At 40.4% G+C, this 13,152-nt stretch overlaps 1 protein-coding gene across 2 annotated transcripts in view; it reads left to right on the forward strand.

The window, feature by feature from the left end:
- The window catches only part of LOC126280916 (tectonin beta-propeller repeat-containing protein), a 213,531-nt gene that overhangs the window by 70,131 nt on the left and 130,248 nt on the right, over positions 1–13,152 (forward strand). The gene's annotated exons all lie outside the window — the stretch shown is intronic.

Consider the following 13,152-nt stretch of genomic DNA (forward strand, 5'->3'; position numbering starts at 1 on the left):
TCTGTACACACCCTAATCTTTTTTATCTTATTCTCGTGCTCTCTATACATGGTATACAATGGTAGCAACATAATGGTCACCAGTCTTCTTCAAATACAGGTTTTCTAAATTTACACGACAAGGTTTTGTGGAGACTATGTCATATTTCTTCCAAGGATTACCATTAAGTTTCCAGAAATTACTGTTACATTTCTTTATGGGTTATACCAAACTGTTACAATCCTAGTGATTTGGTTACCTGAAATACCAGGTTTCTGCCCGGGTTTATTGGAGGCTCTGCCAAGCTTATGCAGAAGGCTCCATGCCTTTCTACTAGAGTGTCTGACGTTTACGTTTTCTACCATCTCACGCTATCATTCTCTTCTAGCAGTGTCAAGACTTGGGAGGAGGTCGTCTGCAATATCTCTGTCGCCAGTTTTGCTATACTGTTCATAAAGTTGTTCACAATGTTCACTCCAGCCTGATATATATTTGTTTCTGTACCCACCAGGAATAAACTTCTTAGCAGCAGTAAGAACAGCCCCAACGAATCTAGGGTAGTTTTTAGGTTCCGGTGAAATAGAACAGATATATTTATGGTTGTGGTCAGCAAAACTGCACCATCGGGTCATGGTACAGGTCTCGCTATTGTTACAGAGTACTCCCTATCGGGGATTACTGGCCTGTGCTGGCTCTGTGGGAAACTAGGTATGACCTCTCTGGATGTAGGCACTGGGTGCCCTATGCAGTCCTGGGACACAAAGCAGAGATCCAGGTTGTAATCTCTTCGCCAAGCAGCTGATCTGAAAGTTTCCAAATCCTTGGCATCAAAAACCAGGACAGATTCTCATTTTCAGCCCAGTTGTTGAGTGCAGTACCACACTCATTGTAACGTGCATAGTTCAAGTGTCCATGGTGACTATTAAAATCTCCAGCATAAATTGATGGTTGGGCAGTAATTGGCAGAATATCCAGGGGCAATGGCACATTTTATGGCTTGTAAATATATCATTATCTATAAGGAGTGTAGATAGGTACTTGCTTTCAGATCAGCTAATACCTTCTATGCTTAGATGGCATACTCAGATTGAAGGGCCAAGTCCTTTAAACAGTTGGTCCTGAAAAGGTCTGTTTTAAAGCTTTTTTATTTTGATACTATCCATTATGAGCGCCTATTTTAGAAAGTGGTGAGTTAAACCGAGTAAAAGTGAAACTGAAGTATGTTCATTTTATCTGGCAAACAAACAAGCTAATGCGGAACTCAGAGTGAAAGTTAACGGAAACACATTTTGCCATAACAAGTCTCCAAAATACCTTGGTGTCACCCTTGAGTGCATCCGTTCATATAGAAAACATCTTGAAGTTACTGCTGCCAAGATAATAGAACAATATTATTCAAAAATTGTGTGGAATGACATTGGGAACTTCTTCAGAAACTGTGTGCACATTATCCATTGCACTGTTCTTCTCAGCAGCCAAGTATTGTGCTCCGGTGTGGCTAAACAGCTGTCACACCAACTTGATCATCGTCCAGTTGAATCACACTATGCAGTTAATAACTGGGGCAGTCCGACCAACACCTACTTATTGGCTTCCTCTGCTGAGCAACGTCTACCCACCAGCAATCCGCAGAAGTGAGGCTTTGCTTAGGGAATAATGCAAGTTACAGGAGAACCTGGAATGACTCATACAGGAAGACAAACCAAGTTTACGACGAAATAGACTCCATTCAAGAAACACACCTTTACGACAAGCAGAAAAGCTAGATGCCAGTAATACTGGGGTGAGAGACCTGTGGGACCAGAGCTGTCAGCTTATTGAAAGTCCTGAAAAGCATGAGTGGTTCCAAAAGTATAATTGTGATACTGTTTGCACAGAACTTGACAGGAAATTGTGGGTGAAATTGAACAGAGCTCGCACTGGGCATGGGCGATGTGCACTCTTGCTTTACAAATGGGATGCTACAGAATCTCTAGTTTGTGACTGGGGGACTCTGAAACAGACAATCAAGCACATTAGAGCTGAATGCCCCTTGTGTTCCTACCAGGGGAGCTGGAGTGACCTCATAAAAGCTGATGATATGGCTCTTATGTGGATTAGAAACCTGGATATTGACATTTAGTTAGTTTTGTATGTAGTTTTGTGTCTTTATATTCCTGTTATATATAGTATTACTAATGTTATATACCTGTAATTTTAAACTGCATGTGAGCCGTATGAAAAAATAAATAACAATCCTAGAGACACACCTCTGAACTCATTTGGTGTCTGTTGTCAAGTGTACTTGATTAGGAGTCCAGTTACCTGTGCTGTTATTGAAACATGAGACATTCATCATAAGTTTTATCAGTCTAGAATTGCTTAGAGAAGGAGAATATTTTTTGTTTTCCTTATAGCACTGTACTAACAACTAATTGAAACATTATCAGAAAAAAAATCAGAGTAGTCACCTGTATGCACAGAGAGAGATGCTGTCACATATTCCAGGTAAAAATACAAGGAAATATATATTGCTACTCACTGTAAAGATGACATGTTCAGTTGCAGACAAGCACAATGAAAAGACACTTACACATTAGCTTTCGGCCAGAGCAGACTGTAGAAAAGGAAATGCATACATGCATTTATTTACACAAACAATCGCACTTCATGCATGCATGACTGCCATCTCCAGCACCTTGGACGTGAATGCAGCTGTCACATAGAATGGGAGCAGCATCCAGGAAGAGGGTGGCGAAGGGGAAAGGATAGCAGGGTATGGTTGGGGGAAGAGAAGAGCACTGTGTGATGGAGTGTGCTGGGACTAAACTACCAACAGTACCAACAGGCACAGTGTTTGGAGGCTGTGGGGCAAGGAGATGGGGGAGAGGAGTGGTATGAGGGCAAAAAAGGCGAGGAGCAGGGAAGGGGAGAGACGGGCAAGTGCGCTGGCAGAGGGTGAGACACAAAGAGGGTGAGGGGACAAGAATAGGTAGGAATTGATAGGGCAGAGGGGGTGGAAATTGTTGGGTGGAGTGTGTGGGAACAGTAGGTCACCATAGGTTGTGGCCAGTATAATTTTGGATGTGGAGAATGTGTTGTATGGATAACTCCAATTTCTGCAGTTCAGAAGAGTTGATGATGGAGGGATGGATCCAGATGGCTCAAGTAGTGAAGCAGTATTGAAATCAGTTCACTGAGCCGTCTGGGTCCTCTCCTCCACCACAAGCTCTTCTGAACTGTGGAGATGAGTTATTCTTACAACACATTCTCTGCTTCCAAAATTATCCTGGCCTCAACTTCCAGTAACCTACTGCTCCCACGCCCTCCATTAAACAGTTTCCACCCCCTCTGCCCTATCACATACTCCATATTGTTGTCCCCCTCACCCTGTGTCTGTGCTACCCTCTACCAATGCACCCAGTTGTCTTTCCCCTTTCCTGCTCTTCTCATTTCTTGCTTCCACTTTCCCCATCTACCCATCCCACAGCTTCCTGAAGCTGCGCCTGTTGGCAATCTGCTCCTGCTCGCTCCTCCACCCGTACCCTATTATCCCTTCCTCTTCCCCACCCTCTCCAGATTTCTATGTGATTGTCACATTCTAGTCCAAGCTGCCAAAGATGGCAGCCATGCTTGCGTGAAGTATGATTGCTTGTGTGAATGAATATGGGTGTGCTTCCTTTTGTGAAGAAGGCTTTGGCTTAAAGCTAATGTGTAATTGTCTTTTTGTTGTGCCTGTTTCCAACTCTACATGTCATTTTTACAGTGAGCAGCAGTCTATCTTTTGAAACTTCCTGGCAGATTAATTGTGTGCTGGACTGAGACTCGAACTCAGGATACCTTTGCCTTTCGGGGGCTAGTGCTCTACCATCTGAGCTGCCCAAGCGTGACTCACGACCCATCCTCACAGCTTTAATTCCACCATTACCTCGTCTCCTACCTTCCAAACTTCACAAAAGCTCTCCCACAGACCTTGCCGAACTAGCACTCCTGGAAGAAAGGACAAATATATCTTCACAAGTACTACATTTTTTATATTTGCAAAGGTGGATATGAAATACCTTTAACAACTTGAAAGCAGTTAGTACACTATGGTGGAACAAATGGTGAAGAGTAATAAATATTTAACAGGAACGGTGGAAAGGGAGAAGATGATGGAAATAACAGCAAGTAATATAGGAAGGACATAAACAGAAACTGGGTTCGTTATCTAAACTGTTTAGAGTAGAGACAGAAATGGAAGTGATGAACCCTGTCACTAATCAGGACCAACATCCTGTTTCTTATATATTTTATGTTGTTGTAGTGTACTATCCCTGTACAGAAACTAGCTGAATGCAGACCCTAATTGATGAACATATCTGCATTTACAGAAACACTCCACAACCTGTTTTATTGTGCAGAGTGGAGGATACTGTGTATTAATATTAGTTACTGTAACCAAATTCTGTTGGTCAGTGGAGAGCATAGAGAAAAGAAAACAAACAAATTGATGATCTAACTGTGTTCATAATTACACCTCACATTGCTGCACATTGGTGGTTGTGAGGTCTTACAATCTTTCCCTCCCACACAACATTATTAAAATTATTTGTCTCTGCGCAAGTTTTGGCAGCCTCAAAAGGCCTAAGATATACAAAAGAAAAAATGTTTTTACTTATCTTCATTTTTTCCTTTTGTTGTTGGCTCCAGTTGTTGCATCTAGGGGTACATTCGTGCAGCTGAAATTTTGATCTGGTGTCTTCCAGATGACCATGTTACTGATGAAGTACTATCTGTTACTATGTTTGTCTTTTATTTTATCCCATTCCTCTATATCACACAGACTTCACAACCTCCATTTTCAAAAAACCCAGTAATTGCATTGTTGTAGACAAAATTAAAAAACACGTGCATTTCCATCAGAAGCATGCCCACTACTCCTGCATTCTGTGGTACTCACAATATTCCAAAGGGTTTACAAAGCAAATAGAGTTCGCAAACTTTCTTGACAAAAGAAGAATCTTCCGTAAAATATACCATTATTTTATAAATGAGTCCTCCAGAAATAAATTTTATAATTATCATAAGATTGTGCAATTAATGATAGGAATTTTAAGTATGCCAGATATTTTGCAATTTCAAATACTTCTAAAAGAAGAGTGATTTTACCTGTACGCACAGAGTACTAACAAACTGATTTCTTTTTACATATTTTAGCCCAAAACATAACACATCGTATACAAAATCATATGAAGTTCATTCAGTTAAACAGCTGATATAACGTTCATCTATAGAAGAATCAATAGTATACATGGTATTGGTTATTTCTACACTCCTGGAAATTGAAATAAGAACACCGTGAATTCATTGTCCCAGGAAGGGGAAACTTTATTGACACATTTCTGGGGTCAGATACATGACATGATCACACTGACAGAACCACAGGCACATAGACACAGGCAACAGAGCATGCACAATGTCGGCACTAGTACAGTGTATATCCACCTTTTGCAGCAATGCAGGCTGCTATTCTCCCATGGAGACGATCGTAGAGATGCTGGATGTAGTCCTGTGGAACGGCTTGCCATGCCATTTCCACCTGGCGCCTCAGTTGGACCAGCGTTTGTGCTGGACGTGCAGACCGCGTGAGACGACGCTTCATCCAGTCCCAAACATGCTCAATGGGGGACAGATCCGGAGATCTTGCTGGCCAGGGTAGTTGACTTACACCTTCTAGAGCACGTTGGGTGGCACGGGATACATGCGGACGTGCATTGTCCTGTTGGAACAGCAAGTTCCCTTGCCGGTCTAGGAATGGTAGAACGATGGGTTCGATGACGGTTTGGATGTACCGTGCACTATTCAGTGTCCCCTCGACGATCACCAGAGGTGTACGGCCAGTGTAGGAGATCGCTCCCCACACCATGATGCCGGGTGTTGGCCCTGTGTGCCTCGGTCGTATGCAGTCCTGATTGTGGCGCTCACCTGCACGGCGCCAAACACGCATACGACCATCATTGGCACCAAGGCAGAAGCGACTCTCATCGCTGAAGACGACACGTCTCCACTCGTCCCTCCATTCACGCCTGATCGACACCACTGGAGGCGGGCTGCACGATGTTGGGGCGTGAGCGGAAGACGGCCTAACGGTGTGCGGGACCGTAGCCCAGCTTCATGGGAACGGTTGCGAATGGTCCTCGCCGATACCCCAGAAGCAACAGTGTCCCTAATTTGCTGGAAAGTGGCGGTGCTGTCCCCTACGGCACTGCGTAGGATCCTACGGTCTTGGCGTGCATCCGTGCGTCGCTGCGGTCCGGTCCCAGGTCGACGGGCACTTGCACCTTCCGCCGACCACTGGCGACAACATCGATGTACTGTGGAGACCTCACGCCCCATGTGTTGAGCAATTCGGCGGTACGTCCACCCGGCCTCCCGCATGCCCACTATACGCCCTCGCTCAAAGTCCGTCAACTGCACATACGGTTCACGTCCACGCTGTCACGGCATTCTACCAGTGTTAAAGACTGTGATGGAGCTCCGTATGCCACGGCAAACTGGCTGACACTGACGGCGGCGGTGCAGAAATGCTGCGCAGCTAGCGCCATTCGACGGCCAACACCGCGGTTCCTGGTGTGTCCGCTGTGCCGTGCGTGTGATCATTGCTTGTACAGCCCTCTCGCAGTGTCCGGAGCAAGTATGGTGGGTCTGACACACCGGTGTTAATGTGTTATTTTTTCCATTTCCAGGAGTGTATTAAAAAAGAAAGGTAGTGTTAGAAAAGTGTGTCCCATGAAGCAGCATCCTAATGGCCTCGTACATCATATTTGTTGAATTAAGCAAGATGTTTGTAACAATGGACTGTCCAGTTCAAGATATTGAGTAGTTAAGATAGAACAGAGCTTCTCCTTTTAATGATCTGTAGGTAACCACTGATGGAATTGTGGTATCAGTTTTATGTGGTCCATGAATTTTTTGAGTTCTTAATTTATTTTTCTGTGCTTTTGTCAAAGGCATACACAGAATCATTTCTTTTATTAATGCTTTGTTCATCTCATCTGAGATAGTTCATATATTTTCTTAGATGGACGTTTTCTCTTGTTGGAGCCCATACGTCTTTCTGCCTTGTGTAATCATGCTGTGTATAATGACTCAGCATAGACCTAGTTTTCCTTGATACCTTAAACTTCACAAAAATATTTTACATATGTCAGAGCAAGTTGCATATAAGATGTATCCCATTCAATAAAGAATTATTTAGTTCAGTGTATAAATCTCTTTGTTAATCAGTTGTCAGTAATGTTTGAAAGCCAATGTGTCAGTAATATTTGGAAGCCAATGTTGTCATTTGTCTTTAAAGAGAATAATGGGGAAAGATGTGTAAGTTTCTGTTTGGGGATACATATGGAAAAATTTTATCCTCCCCCCCCCCCCCCCAAGAGATTTTTGGCTGGGAAGATATGTTAATCAAACTAAAAACACATTCAGTTGAAAGAAGTTGCATACAATAGTGTGGATGTGGATATTGGACAATGACTAATAGAAGTTTTTGTGAGGAAAGTTGCTTTTTGAAAGGTTGTGGGACATGGTACAGTGCATTTGTTAAGTGGTTGCCAATATACACCAAGGAGAAGATTGTTAACTGACAAGGAAAAATGCAACATGAAGCTGTGTATATTAGAAAGTCTCCTGTATCTAGGTGAGATGAGACAGACAGATTCAAGGTATAAACCATAACAGAGAAACAACACCGAAGAAAATTTGGAGGACTAACTTTCCCAGAATACATGTGACAGCGTATGTCACTTGCAGTCAATGCATTAACTGAAGAGGATGAAGTAAGAGCAACTTGTTCTCATGTCATCAAGGAAAGTGATGATAACTTTCTCAAAAACTAAATGAAGATAAGAGAAGTATCTACTGTGTTTTGTTTTCAGAGTGCAATAGTTATTTGTTAACATAGCAGTTCTCTGTCTGACAAATATGGTTTCCTACACTGCCTCGATGGTTTCAAATGTCAGAGAGGCATTAATGCCTTCGAGCAGATCACCATTAGTATTGTGAAAATTCTCATTGTTAATATGAGGAATTTGTCATCGTTCATGCCATTTTTCATTTTTGCAAGGGATTTATATGTAACCTTGATTTTATACAAAAGACACAGCTTATATGCAAGCAAGAATAATGTGTTCTGGAGTGACAGAAGATGGCTTTCTAAGTAAACCGGATGACTGGGGTAAGAACGTGGCATTGCAGGGGAGAGGAGAAGATGGGTATGAAAAATAAAAGAAATTTAAAAAAAGTTCATTTTGCAATATTGATATCAATTGTATTGCTACTTATACAAATTGTAGATGTACCAACACCAGTAAGAAACAGCAGCAGTGTCAGTAGAACTCATGTAGTGATGGTGATGACAATAGTATCAGTAATAATAGTGAAATATAACACCCAGATTATTAGTAAACAACATAAAAGTATTAACTCGATGGAAGTCACAGTAGCTTGTAAACCTTGTCAGCTGATGCTGAAGCTACAGCTTGAACTACTAACATTGGCCCATTTGCCACACTGACAATGAGGCAGTTGATGTTGTTTGCATGAAGGACTTGGGTATTTGTTTAAAATTTTAAAGAGCATTCTATCACTGGAGTGTAAACAGCGATCGGTATAAAATATTAAAATTCACTAAAACAGTTGATCAGGCTGTAAGCACTGCAATACAATAGTAATACATTTTGAGATTTGAGATCTATTTCTGTACAAAGAGGTTGTAATATGGCTATAAAAGTAAAAAAAAAAAAAAAAGCTACAATTTCAACGAAGTACAATGTGATACCCATGATGGCAGATGGTAGCGGTGAATAAATCAGTATTCGTAAGAGCACATATATCAACTGTTGAATAATGCAATGTTTACTCAAGAAGCTCTTACGGAATTGATGGCATTTCCAGCAAAGTACTTAAAGCTTGTTCCCCACAGATAAGTAGAATTCTCAGCCACGTATGTAATAGCTCTTTGGAGCAGGGTGTTTTCCCTGATAGACTGAAATATGCCATTGTAAAACCATTGCATAAAAAGGGGGATATGTCGGATGTCAACAACTACCGCCCAATCTCTCTTCTGACAGCTCTATCAAAAATTTTTGAGAAAGTAATGTATTCAAGAGTAGCCTCCCATATTTGTAAAAATAAAGTACTAACAAAATGTCAGTTTGGTTTTCAGAAAGGCTTTTCAACAGAAAATGCTATATATGCTTTCACTGATCAAATATTAAATGCTCTGAATAACCGGACATCACCCATTGGTATTTTTTGTGATCTCTCAAAGGCCTTTGATTGTGTAAATCATGGAATTCTTTTAGATAATCTAAATCATTATGGTTTGAGTGGGGCAGTGCACAAATGGTTTAATTCATACTTAACTGGAAGAATGCAGAAAGTTGAAATAAGTGGTTCGTGTAATGTTAAAACAGCTGATTCCTCAAACTGGGGTGCTATCAAGCACGGGGTCCCACAGGGTTCGGTCTTCACTGTTCTTGATATACATTAATGACTTACCATTCCACATTGATGAAGATGCAAAGTTAGTTCTTTTTGCTGATGATACAAGTATAGTAATAACATCCAAAAACCAAGAACTAAGTGATGTAATTGTAAATGATGTTTTTCACAAAATTATTAAGTGGTTCTCAGCAAACGGACTCTCTTTAAATTTTGATAAAACACAGTATATACAGTTCTGTACAGTAAATGGCAAAACTCCAGTAATAAATATAGAATTTGAACAGAAGTCTGTAGCTAAGGTAGAATTTTCAAAATTTTTAGGTGTGTCCATTGATGAGAGGTTAAACTGGAAGCAACACATTGATGGTCTGCTGAAACGTCTGAGTTCAGCTACGTATGCTATTAGGGTTATTGCAAATTTTGGTGATAAGAATCTCAGTAAATTAGCTTACTATGCCTACTTTCATTCACTGCTTTCGTATGGCATCATATTCTGGGGTAATTCATCGTTGAGTAGAAAAGTATTCATTGCACAAAAACGTGTAATCAGAATAATTGCTGGAGCCCACCCACGGTCATCCTGCAGACATCTATTTAAGGATCTAGGGATCCTCACAGTAACCTCACAGTATATATATTCCCTTATGAAATTTGTTGATAATAATCCAACCCAATTCAAAAGTAATAGCAGTGTGCATACCTATAACACCAGGAGAAAGGATGATCTTCACTATGCAGGGTTAAATTATGCTGCCACAAAAGTCTTTGGGCACCTACCAAACAGCATCAAAAGCCTGACAGATAGCCAACTAACATTTAAAAATAAATTAAAAGAATTTCTAGATGACAACTCCTTCTACTCATTGGCTGAATTTTTAGATATAAACTAAGAAAAAAAAAACCTTAATCATTAGTGTCATGCAATATTTTGTGTAATGTAATTTCTTGTACAGACATCTTTTATTAACCTGACACGTTCCACATCATTACGAAGTGTCGTATTCATGATCTATGGAACAAGTATTAATCTAATCTAATCTAATCTAATCTACTGTAAGCTCTGCCCATCCCATACAGCATTTAATCATTGACAACCAATCATGTACATCTTACATGAGATATGCTACACTGAATGGTATAGTCGAATTTACAAGAAAATCAGATATAAAAATATAGGCATCAATCACACACAGAAAGGTTCACAACAAATCCTATAATGATTAATTTAAAGTAAAGAAATGAAAGAACAGACATGATTTGACCGTCTTTGCGTGCAGACTGCTCTCTATGGGCATTTGTATGAGCTAGTTAGGTGAAGCTGAGAGCTTTATGGTGGAATTAGAAGACATGAAAAAGACATGGAAAAAATATAGAAAATTTATTTTATGGCAATAGATGTGCTTTTAGTTCAAGTACAGATGAAATCAAATGAAATAAGTTGTACAGATGTACTATAAGTAGAGGTTCAAACAGCCATCAATCTAATGAAGTATGGAAAGGCTGTGGGACTAAAGTAATTCTTAAAACTGATGGATGAAAATCATATAAAATGGTTAACGAAAATCTTCAGTCAAATTTATGTAGCTGCAACATTCTATTGGAGTGGCTAAAATCAGAGTTAATTACTCTGCCCAAAAAGCCAAACACAAAAAGAATGTGGAGATTATCATACGGTAAGCTTAATGAACCGTATCTGGAAATTGTTTTGGGGGGTGATATGCAGAAGAATATATAGACTATTTGAGGAAGAGAGAGCCCCTAACCAGTTTGGGTTTGTTAATGCTGTGGGTATGAGAGAATAAAAATAGTAATGGCGTGTGACGAGGGCCTCCCGTCGGGTAGACCGTTCGCCTGGTGCAATTCTTTCGATTCGACGCCACTTCGGCGACTTGCACATTGATGGGGATGACATGATAATGATTAGGACAACACAACACCCAGTCCCTGAGCAGAGAAAATCTCCAACCAATCGGGGAATTGAACCCGGGCCCTTTGGATTGACAGTCCATAGCACTGACCATTCAGCTACCGGGGGCGGACGGTATGAGAGATGTCTTGTTCGGCGTACAAGTATTGTTTTTGAGATGGAGAAATAAATAAAAAATAATTATTTTCTTGTCTAATAGCTTAACCAGAAGGCGTTTGATAGAGTAATACAAGACAAATTGATGGAGATTTTGAGAAATGGAGTGGAATGGAGGAAAAAGATCTGTGAATCATCAAGAACTCGTACTGGAATCAAAACAGCGGTATTGGATATTGATGGAGAACAAACTGAAGCAGTCAAAATTCTCAGGGAAGTGAGACAGGGATATATCACATCACCCAAACTATTTAATATATACTCAGAATTCCCTGGAAGAAGCAGAAGAAGGAATTGTGATAAATGGAATAAGATCAAACAACATTTGATATGCCGATGATCCTATTGTATTTTCTGCCACTATCAAGGTGTTATGATTATTAATGGATAGAATTGTAAGAGTTAGCATTCAATATGGGCTTAAAATAAATACCACAAAGACAAAACTCATGGTCGTAAGTAAGGAAAGTATTACAGAAGGAAACCAAAGAACTATAGAAAGGATAAAACAATATACATACCTTGGAACCATAATAAATCAAAATTGGCATAACTTGCAAGAAATCAAGATTCTTATTGGGAAAGCAAGAAGTGTGTTTCAGAAACTGAGTGCTGTCTTCAAAAGCCACAACTTAACTTTAAGAACAAAAATCAGACTTTTGCACTGCTACACATATTCTGCTCCTGTATGACGCATAGACATGGACCTTAAATAAAAGATGGCAAAGAAGCTGGAGGCCCCTGCATTGTGGCTTTATAGACAGATCCTGAGAATACATTGGACTCAGAGAGAGACAAACTAGAAATTTTGAAAAGAATAAACTTTACACCTATATTAATCAAGATAGTGAAATGTGGAAGTTGCAATATCTAGGACATATCAGGCGGATTAAAAATAGATATGATTTGCTAAAACTTAAAGGAAAATAACAGCAAAAGAGCACCTGGTAGAAGATGACTATCTCGGTCTGACAACCTTGGATGCTGATTCAGTACATCTTCAATAGAACTGTTACATGTTACTGCCAACAACAGACGACAAGCTATCATGATTGCCAACATCTGAACCAGATGGCACCAAAGGAAGAAGTTGAAAGTAGTCATAGCAAAGATGGTTGTATTTGGTTACCGTAACAATGGCTTGGCACTATTGACAGTTACGCTCCAGCAAGACCCACAATAGACACTGTGGCAGTGGATGGAATGCTGAGTAGGCAGGATCTGTCTGATGCCTTGGAAGTTGATCATTGTGTTTAATCTATGATAGACAATAGTAACAAAGACACTGACTGCCACAACTCATCCTCCAGCTGTTAGAGTAAATCATAGAAGACATTGGACAGTGGCTGCCTCCTCAGCATTCCATCCTCTGCCATGGTGTCTGCGGTGGGTCTTACTGGAGCGTAACTATCAATACTAGCAAGCCATTGCTGTGGTAACCAAATAAAGCTGTTTGTGCTGTGACTACTTTAAAAAAGTTCATACAAATGCCCAAAGAGGGCACCCTACACACAAAAATGATCTCTAAAGAGGACTGTAAAAAGAACCAAAACAATGGCTGTGAATTGGAGGAAAGAAAGGATTGGGCATCCTTAGTTTCCAATGGTGTGCCTACTGCTCTCATT

Source organism: Schistocerca gregaria, chromosome 1 (assembly GCF_023897955.1).
Source record: "Schistocerca gregaria isolate iqSchGreg1 chromosome 1, iqSchGreg1.2, whole genome shotgun sequence".
NCBI classification, from domain to species: domain Eukaryota; kingdom Metazoa; phylum Arthropoda; class Insecta; order Orthoptera; family Acrididae; genus Schistocerca; species Schistocerca gregaria.